The sequence below is a fragment of the Pinus tabuliformis genome, chromosome Q, assembly GCF_031772625.1.
Source record: "Pinus tabuliformis cultivar Carrire ecotype Pingquan chromosome Q, CPIR1, whole genome shotgun sequence".
Classification (NCBI taxonomy): domain Eukaryota; kingdom Viridiplantae; phylum Streptophyta; class Pinopsida; order Pinales; family Pinaceae; genus Pinus; species Pinus tabuliformis.
Genome location: NC_142296.1, coordinates 559,506,546 through 559,516,750, shown reverse-complemented (window position 1 = coordinate 559,516,750; position 10,205 = coordinate 559,506,546). Strand labels below are relative to the sequence as shown.

Sequence of the window (10,205 nt, the reverse complement as noted above, 5' to 3'; positions counted from 1 at the left end):
CTAGATTTGGGGTTTTTTTATTTTCAAAGGAGTTGGTTCTTAATTAAGTGTAATTGTTAAACTAATCTAGATCCATCTTAATCTCGGATCTATCAAGCACCCAGAGGGATCCAATCTGTAAGGTTCAAACCTATTTTTTGAGTGGAAAAGTTTGCACCTCGAGAGATTTGATCCCTCTCGATGCTCGATAGATCCGAGGTTCAGATATATCTAGGTTGGTATATATATATATATATATATATATACATATCTGTGTCTCTATGTCACCCCCAAACATACACACTCTCTCTCCATATATATCTTCCTCTCTCTCTTGGCCCCCACTCTCCTCTCTCCCTCACTCTCTCTCCATCACTCCCTTGTCACTCCCTCTCTCTGTCCACCTTTCTCCCTCTATGTATTTTTCTTCCTTCCCTCTCTCTCCCCCTCCAACTCCATCTCTCTCTCGAGTCCTATCTCTCTCTTCCTTCCTCTCTCTCTCCCTTTCTCTCCCACCTTCCTTTGTCTCCCCCCCTTCTCTTCCCTCCAACTCTATCACTATCTCCCTCCCTCTCCCCTTGCCTCTCTCCCCCCCATCTCTCTCTCTCTCTCTCTCTCTCCGCCCTCCACCTTTGTCACTATCTCCTTCTCTCACCCCACCCCGTATTTGATCTTGTTGTGTTTTGTTTAAGAAAGTACCTAAATTACAAAAACTCAATTCTTTGTAAAATATTAAACCTATATTTTGGACCAATAATGTCAAAGAAAATACAATAATGAAAAACTTAAAAAAAATCATGCACTATTTTTCCTCTATTATTGTTAGTCACTTCGCTTGCTCTCATAGATTGGATCCTTACTTAAGATGGATCTATGTTGGTTCTTAATAATACTATTTATATTATATACATTTCACAACTTTAAATATAAAATGATTCTCATTTTTTATTTTATTAAAACCTTCATTTAATTTCTATGGGAATATTTTTAGTAGTCCTTAGAGGGTTTAGATATATCTCAAAAGTAAGTATAGCCTTTTTCCTTTTAGCTTCTATTAAAAACATGTTATAAAACTAGATTAAAATAAAATATCTTTATTGTGAAATAAGTTACATCTTTTGGGCATTTGGTATTGATAAGCCATGGTCTTGGCCCATGGTATTGTAACAAAGCCTATTTACAAGTTAGTAATATCCATGGTAAAGTGGGGGTGAATATTCATGGTTAATAATCTTCTCATATTTTTATAAAATATTTTGATTGCGAAATAAGTTATGATTTTTTGGCATATGGTATTGATAAGTCATGGTCCCATGGTATTGTAACAAATCCTATTCACATGTTCATAATATCAATGGAAAAGTGGGGATGAATATGCATGGTTAAGAATTTTGTCATATTGTTATAAAATATTTTTATTGTGAAATAAGTTATGTTTTTTGGGCATGTGGTATTGATAAGCCATGGTATTGTAACAAAGCTTATTTACGTGTTAATAATATCTTTGGTAAAGTGAGGGTCAATATCATGGTTAAGAATATTTTCATATTGTTATAAAATGTGAGCATGATAAGCCATGGTATTGACTCACGGTATTGTAACAAAGCTTATTTACCTGTTAATAATATCCATGGTAAAGTGGGGTTGAATATCCATGGTTAAGAATATTTTCATATTGTTACGCCGTAAGGCATTCCCTCTGGGAAGAAGTACCTAGCTGCCACTCTGGACCGTTTTGTGCCATTCGATCAATTGTTAGATGATTGAAAGGTTTTCAGCCATTAGATCCCACCGCTCGAAGTTGCAACTTCCTCCTTGATTTCGCCACTAGACGGACAAATGGAAGCAAGTGGTTCAATAGCTGTCACTCTAGACTGTTTTGTGCCATTCAATCGATTGTTAGATGATTGAAAGGATTTCAGCCATTAGATCCCACCGCTCAAAGTCATAACCGCCTCCTTGATTTCTGCCACTCGACGGACAAATGGAAGAAAGTGGTTCAATGAAATGGTTCAGTAGTTTGGGGATATTTCGATCAGGAAAATGGGGTTAGCATTCATCCACAGGATCAAATTCGTAAAGAGGCCTTCTCTTAAAATATGTTGTTATGAGTTGTTTAACGAATAGAGAAGCTTTTCGGTGGTCAAAACCCTGGTGTGACGATAGAGTTTCAGCTTCTATTGAAGCGTTCAAAGAAATTCGTTTTCTTCCGAATTTTAGCAGAAGCATGATAGCGTTTGAACTTCCATTGAAGTGTTCAAAGAAATTCCTTTCCTCCTAAATTTGAGCAGAAGCGTGGATTCGTGGTGAGTGTAAACTTGTTTTTAGTGATTTTGAACGATGTGGTGAGTATAAACCTATTTTTAGTGATTTTGAACGGTGAATTTTTAATTATTTGTTGGTTAATCCTTGATTTTTGTGAATTTATTGGTGTCATAGTTTGAATCTGTCCATATTGTTTCATTGATAGTGGAATCTTCATCCTTTAACTGGACTTATGCTATCTTTTGTCAAATATCTAGATTGAAAAATGGAGAATTGGTTCTCGGATGGGGTGATGGTTTCTTCAAAGGGCCTTTGAAAATTCAAGAAGTAGATCAATTAGGGGGTTTTGATCACAGGTTTGCAGAACAGACCAACAAATAAAAAAAAAAGGTATTACAGAAACTTCAATGCTTTTTTGGGGGTGGGGGTGAAGAGCAAAATAATTTTGTTTTGGAATTAGACAATGTTTCTGATATGGAAATATTTTTATTTGGCATCCATGTACTACTTGTTCCCTTGGGTTATCGGTGTTCCTGGCCAAGCCCTGGCCAACAAAAAATGCATCTGGATGAGCTTAGTTATTAGCATTCCATTTGGTTCAATCCCATTCAAACCCATGTGGATATGGACTATTTTTTCTTTTGAAAATGCTTTCATCTTGATACAAAGTTCCAAGAGGGAAATATAGGTGTCTAAATCGACTATAGCGTCGTTTAAATGTTCCAAAGCTTCCTTCAACCGACCCTTCCTACAAAGTGCTCTCACTTCAATAGAAACATCGTTGGTCTATGACTTTGGCATTTGATTTTCAATGGGTTCTTCATATAGTGTCTCAATCACAGGGGTAGTTGCAGAGACAACATTTTTTTTTTCAGATCATGAATAACAAAAGTCACGGGGAGCCCAAATTTAGAGTTCTAAGAGAGGTGAGTAAATTGGACTAGATGTTATGGAGGACTTGCATATGGTACTAACAACGCTGCCATGATCCTATTACTGCTGCTCAAAATTAGAGTAGTCTAAAAACACCTGGAAAATAATGGTTTTTCCAAGGCAATTTTGAAGAAATTTGGTAGAAACTTTTGGAAGGTGTTTTCACTTGGAAAATAATGTATTTTCCTGGGAATTTTGATGAAATTTGACACCATACATCAAATAGATGAACTAAGTATATTTTTCTCTTCAATCTTTATACTTGAAGCATTGGTAGGCATTACATTTCTCAAGGCAAAATGCCAACTATATCTAGAAACTACAAGCTAGAAACTCATGCACCTAGGGAATTCCTTAATATCAAAGGATTTGGATGCAATGTACTTTTATTTGACTTACAAAATGCTAATTAATAAATTTTATTACTGAACAATCATGTTCTAGAATTTATCCATTATGCTAGTTATATATTAACTGTAGGGAGAGAAAGTTTTGAGTTGTGTTTCTTTTAAGTGACAAACCCAATAATTTTGTTCTCTAATCATAGTGTTGAAACTAAATTGTGTGATATTCCTTATGGTAGACCTTACAATCCTTTGAAATTCATGAATGTACATTATTTTCATAGAAATATTTCCTCTACATTTTTGATTTCTTCAATAATTTCTTTTTTAAATTCATGTTTGGTGAGGGTTTGTTTCTTCTTGTAGAAGACCAAGCCCCTGTTCAATCTACTGGCATGCACACAATACCATGGTTTCCATCGTAGAAACGTTGTTGGAGAAGAATTGCTCCCAGAAGACAAACTCACCAATGCCATGATTGCCATCGTAGAAACATCGTTGGAGAAGAATCAATCCGAAAAGAAAAACCAAAAGACAAATTCACCAATACCATGATTCTGATTGCAGAAATGCCACTGGAGAAGAATCGGTACCATGATTTCCATCGCAGAAATGTCATTGGAGAAGAATCAGTCCCAAAAGACAAACCAAAAGACAAACTCACCAATATCATGATCGCCATCACAGAAACGCCGCTGGAGAAGAATCGGTCCCAAAAGGCAAACCAAATGACTAAATCACCGTAGTGCTTTTCTTTCTTTGCCTTGATCTTACTGGACTAGAAATATATTTGAGGATTTAGACCTTACAATCCTTTAAAATTCATGTATTTATATTATTTTAGAAATATTTCCTCTCGCTCTTTGAGTTCTCCAATAATTGTTTTAAAATTCATGTATGTATATTATTTTCATATAAAAATCTCCTCTGGTTCTTTGATTTTTCCAATAATTGTTTTTTTTTGACAGGAGATTGGAGAGTATCAGGAGAAAAAACTTGAGGATCTTCGTAGCTTCGTATCTGTCGCATTGGGTTTGTTTCTTCTTGCAGAATATGAATCCCCCGCTCAATCTATTGGCGTACACACCACAAAATACCATGATTTCCACCACAAAATATGCCATTGGAGAATAATCTATCCCAGAAAGATGAATTCACTTGAGAGGTTTTCTTTCCTCGCCTTGGACTTACTGGACTCAAAACAGATTTCAGGTTTATACCTTAAATTCCTTCAAAATCCATGTATATTTATCATGATGAGTTAACATTGGTTTCCTTTTGGATTTCTGAAGTTTGATGCAAGAATGCCTGGGACATTGAAGAAGCCATCAGATTGTTTGTGCCTCTTGCCATCTGTCCCCTCCCTCCCTCAACAATGACTTCCATGGCTATAATGAGGCAGCTCTGCAAGTTGAGTATGATGAATATGCAGAGAAAAGGATGATTGAATCTAACACTCTACAATTCATTCATTGTGAATGGTGTTTCATTTTTGTCAAGCATGAGTTTCGTGCTCCTCTCATTTGCAATCCATAACCTTGTCATGGGAACATTGGTATCAATCTAAAAACATTCAAGGAAAACAACCTTTATTTTCAATATTCAGTTTGGATATAATGCTTAATGCCTTTAGGGTCATTAACTAGGCATCAATGAACTGTAGATTGTTTTGATCAGTGTTAACCTAGTTTTAATTTTCAATGTAGATATTGTAATAGTATTGGCCTTGATTTCACTCACTCATCCATCCATTCGACAACCCAATACTTCTCTGTCAATTCCACACAACATCTTTCTTATAACAATGATTTTAGTCTTCAAAAGCATCCAAAGAGTGTCCTGGTGGCTTAATGTGTTTGTTGAGATGTAGTCTTCCTAAAGTGTTATAATAAGGTTTTTTTCTCTATTTCTAATTGGTAACGAGAAGCGGTTGTTGACTGTAACTGTGATTTTAAACAGACAAGTTGTACCATGATAATGGTGGTTCAACATACCATTTCTACTCAAATCCTCTGTTACCTATATCTTGGTGGGAAGTAATAGGTGAAGCCTGCCTATAGGTGAGGGTCACAAGGTGAAAGGTTATGATGAATAACTAAGACATTTCATAACATAGTATTATATTACTATTATTATTTATTTAGCATTCATTTATATATTTTATGTGTATTACACATTGTCATAGTTTTTATTCTATAACGAGGATAATTTAGCAAAGTTTCTTGGTCAAGACAATAAGTAGGATGGTGAAGGCATCAAAAATGTTTTGGAGTACATAAAAAATATCCAGATGGATTCCTAGGCATTGACTTTAAAATCTGTAGCAATCGCATGTTGATTGCGAAGTGATTGCTGCTAGTGGCCATCTTAATGTTTGTTGTATTTTTCAAACCTCGTTTTACAGCCCTAGAATCTGTCCTAGAAAGATGAACTCACCGGAGAGGTTTTCTTTCCTCGCCTTGGACTTACTGGAATCGAAACATATTTGAGGGTTTATACCTTAAATTGTTTCAAAATTCATGTATATATATTATGATGAGTTAACTTTGACTGTATTTTGGATTTTTGAAGTTTGCTGCAAAAATGCCTGAAGAAGCCAACAATTTTTTTGTGCCTCATTCCATTTGTCCCCTCCCTCAACAATGGCTTCCATGGCTATAATGCGGGAGCTATGCATGTTGAGTATGATGAATATGTTGAAAGAGTTGAATACGACACCATATCTTTAGAGGTGGAATGGTTATTTTCTTGATCCTTTGTATTTCTCATGAATCTCGGGGTATCTAAATGATTACGAGTATTAGAGAGAAGATATACCAAATCTCCATGGAATCAAAGCCTCACCTTTGTTTCATATTGTGTCCTTTTATTGTTGTTCTTTGAAAGCATAATGTTGTCCACGAGGATATCAAAATGAAAAAAATGTTCATAATTTCCTTGGATTTTCTTGAAGATGAAGGTTTTAAATGGTATGAAAAGCTTGTTGGAAATTAAATATCACCACTTTCATAATTATTCAATGCATTTCTAAAAACTGGCTTCATCTCTATGATGACAAGTGTGAAGGAATTATTGCAGATGTGGCACAACATGTGGATTTTGTTTATACATGTTTTTCTAGCCTTGTGTTATGGGTGATTTTGATGATAAATAGGTTGAGGATAAACTGCCACATGCACATTTTTCAGACATTATTCCAGCCCCCTTCAATATAAAATTGACTTGCCATATGCTAGGTCATGTTATCATCTTTCAAATTTTTGTATTGGCTACCATGCCCATGTTGTAATTTCTTGTTGTAGCCTTCATTTCATGAAGATTCCAATATATTTATATCAATTAGTATATTTTTTGGGGAGTGTGTACCTTGCCCTATGGTCATAAAGCCACCTAGTGCATCCCCAATCAAATCAAATCATTCCTACCAACCACTAAGATCTTATGGTTGGTTGCAGCATCAAGCTAGCAATGTTATTAAGGAGATGAGGAAAAGGATGCACAACTGGCCTCATCTTCCATGTAGAGTAATTCTTGTGTGATGTTGTCCACACAAGTACCCACTTCTTCCATGAAGATATTTTTTAAATAAATCTCTTTAAATTATATAGATTCAATTCTCCTTCAATGCTTCCCATTGAGACTTGCAACAGGAGATGTATAAGGCAGGCTCGTGATATTATAAATAACCATCACAGAGCCATTCTTGGAGCCCCACCAACAGTACACCTGACTCCAAAGAAATTTCATCTCCAACATATATGAATATATTAAAGTTGCAATTTATCTGATGATGCCACAATGGTTGTCCTTTCAGTATTTATAAATGAGTGGACATCAGTGGGTAGGTTGTAATATATCTCTATTATCACAAAGTGGAGGAACCCTTCTCTATTCTCAAAGTGAAAGGATACCCAAGCCTCTCAATATATACCATAGTATTTGTTACTATGTATGGTGAGGATTTATAGATCATCCTCATCCTCGTCTAATTACCTAATGATCAAGTCCACATGGACCAATTCTAGACATTTTTGATATAATCAAACATAAACAATAACCATATTCAACCCTCATAAGACTACTTGTGCTTCTATGATGCATGATCAACATGGGCTTTGAAAACCCTTGGAAAAAGCAAAGAGATTGTATGCAGATTGACGCACAAAATAAGCCATGACATTGTCAAGAATATCAGGTTGTTAAAAATTAGGTACCTTATTCTTCAAATTGATGTCTTATTTATATTGATGATGCAATAAACCATGATCTCCAGGGTGATATAAGGCCTATGTTGCATCATCTGCAAATGCAGAATAACATCAGATTTTAATTTGTATCGACCTTGCCAGTCATAAGGCCTATGTTGCATCATCTACAAATGTAGAATAACATCAGATTTGAATTTGTATCGACCTTTCTAGTAATATGCATGACATTGTAGTAAAGGGTTTTTTTTTTTTTTTTTTTTGACTTCGATCACCAATAATCCCCACAAGAACACAATCCATCCTTGAAATGATGGAAATGGTTGGCATCTCTCACAATAATTTCTCGTCCAACAATTTTGGAAATTAGCTTGGTAGCAGTGTGGCAGTCTTCACAGACACAAAGATTCTTGATTATCCGAATGGGAGCCTCAGGGCATGTATTGATAAGCCAAAAAGCAATGGCTAGCTTCTCAATGTGGACAAAAAGAATGCTTTTTTTCTCCTCCTCTTTAAGGTCTGTGTCATGAACATAACCTGCACTCTACATTTGCATGGTCAAATCAGCCAACTTTGCATATATTTTGTCTGTTTGTGGGTGGGATCTGTCTCCTACAAAAAACGTATATACCTTATTTCTAACATCAATCCAACTACAAGTAGAGGCCTTCTTCAACCCTCTATCAGTAATCATTTTTCTCACCTTTGCAAAGCCATCCCACCTACCACCTACATCATAGAAATTTTCCAGAAGCATGTAATTTCCAGCATTTTCAGGCTCTAGCTCAAAAAGGTGTCTTGCTACTTGCTCCCCTAGCTCTATATTGCAATGAATTTTGTAGGCATCAAGAAAAGGCTCCCACATATATGTGTTAGGTTCTAATGGCATCTTGAAGATGAAGTCCCAAGCTTCATCCAGTCGTCCAACATGACTAAGGAGATCAACCATACATGCATAATGCTCCACTCTCAGTGTGATATGATACTCTTGACTGTTAGGTCCCTATACTACTATTGTAACCCCTTATTGTTATTAGTGCAACCCCCTTATTATATTGTTGTACCGATTTAGTCCCCATATTGTTATTATTGGGACCCATAGAAGCCCACTATTGTTATTGTTGTCCCCTTACATTATTATTGTTATGTCGGCTCTGATTATATTATGACCCCTTAGACTCCTATATATATAAAGGAGGTCTTGTCATTTGTATCATCCAAGAATTTTTCATTTGTGTAATTTATAGGAGGTTGCCCCCTCGAAGAGGCTAATTTCTAAGGCATTGATCTATCTTTTCGTGAGTTGGTTTCTTAACATTTGGTATCAGAGCTTTGGATTCTAGTGTTTCACTGCTCCAAACATGTCATTGTGGAATTTTCGCTATAACGTTTTCTATACAAAGTGTTAGAAGCTAAAAACAAAACCCATTTGAGCCTAAATCGTTCTAAACTTGGGGTCCAAATTTCAGATCTTGTCTCACTATATTTGCGGATCTATGATCTGAGGAAGTTAGGGTTTTTGCAAGCTCTAGAATTCCATCTCAAACAGGTCATCATGAAATGTTCGCTATAATTTATTTTCTATGAATGTTGATACTTTGAAATTAAAACCCATTTTAGCCGAAATCATGGTGAATCTTTGGCCCAAATTTCAAATCTTGTTTCACTATATTTTCAGATATATGGTCCAAGACCTTTAGGTTTTTGCAGGCTCTCGAATTACATCCCAAACAGGTGACCTTGGGATCATAACTTTCTCTCTGAGCATCAAATTGAAATTTTCTAAGAAGTCAAAGAAATAGAACAGACTATACTTTTCTTTGTATCATTTTTAGGTCCAAAGGTAGAAATAGTGACACATGGTACTTTGTACAAGTTCGCTCTACTAAAACAAGATATAATTAGGTCATCTTGGGAGGTTGGGAATAACTCTTTCTTGGAGAATCCAATTTCGATCAGACTGGTGGCATTGGAAAGAGGACGCAGAGGGATACTGCAAGTCAAAATTTAAGACCTTGGAGATCCGAAGTTTGAGAGATATAATAGATTCAAGATCGAGCTCCTAAAAGAAAGAAAAAGAATGACTCGAATCAAGAAAATAGAAACACCTAGTAAGCAAAATTGGATGGATGATTTGAAGAATGTGATGAAAAATAAGATAGATAGTTTTATATGTTCCATGGAAGCTAATATCGATGATAAGGAAGTAGATTTGAAGAAAGGCAAGGAATATTTAAAGAAAGACATGGAAGGTTTGAAGGAAGGTGGGACAAAGCTACTACAAGAAAGGCCTCCTAATGATGAAAAGGTAGTAGAGGAAACTCATGATGAGAAAAAAATAAATGTTAATCATGATTTCATAGAATCTAACATTGGATTGAAGACCTACCATATTCCAAAGATCGATATGAGGAAGTTTGATGGCAAGGATCCCATAACATGGATACTATAGATGGAGAAATATTTTGATCTACATGAT

At 35.6% G+C, this 10,205-nt stretch overlaps 1 long non-coding RNA gene and 1 pseudogene across 1 annotated transcript; one reads left to right on the top strand and one right to left on the bottom strand.

Moving 5' to 3' along the window:
• Nucleotides 1-1,918: 1,918 nt before the first annotated feature.
• On the top strand, nt 1,919-6,343 carry LOC149220668 (uncharacterized). The gene is made up of 3 exons (XR_016248762.1): nt 1,919-2,285; nt 2,502-2,634; nt 4,490-6,343. It is a non-coding gene; the product is annotated as an uncharacterized LOC149220668 (long non-coding RNA).
• A 1,654-nt stretch (nt 6,344-7,997) lies between these two features.
• On the bottom strand, nt 7,998-8,675 carry LOC149220667 (pentatricopeptide repeat-containing protein At2g22070 pseudogene; annotated as a pseudogene).
• Nucleotides 8,676-10,205: the final 1,530 nt, after the last annotated feature.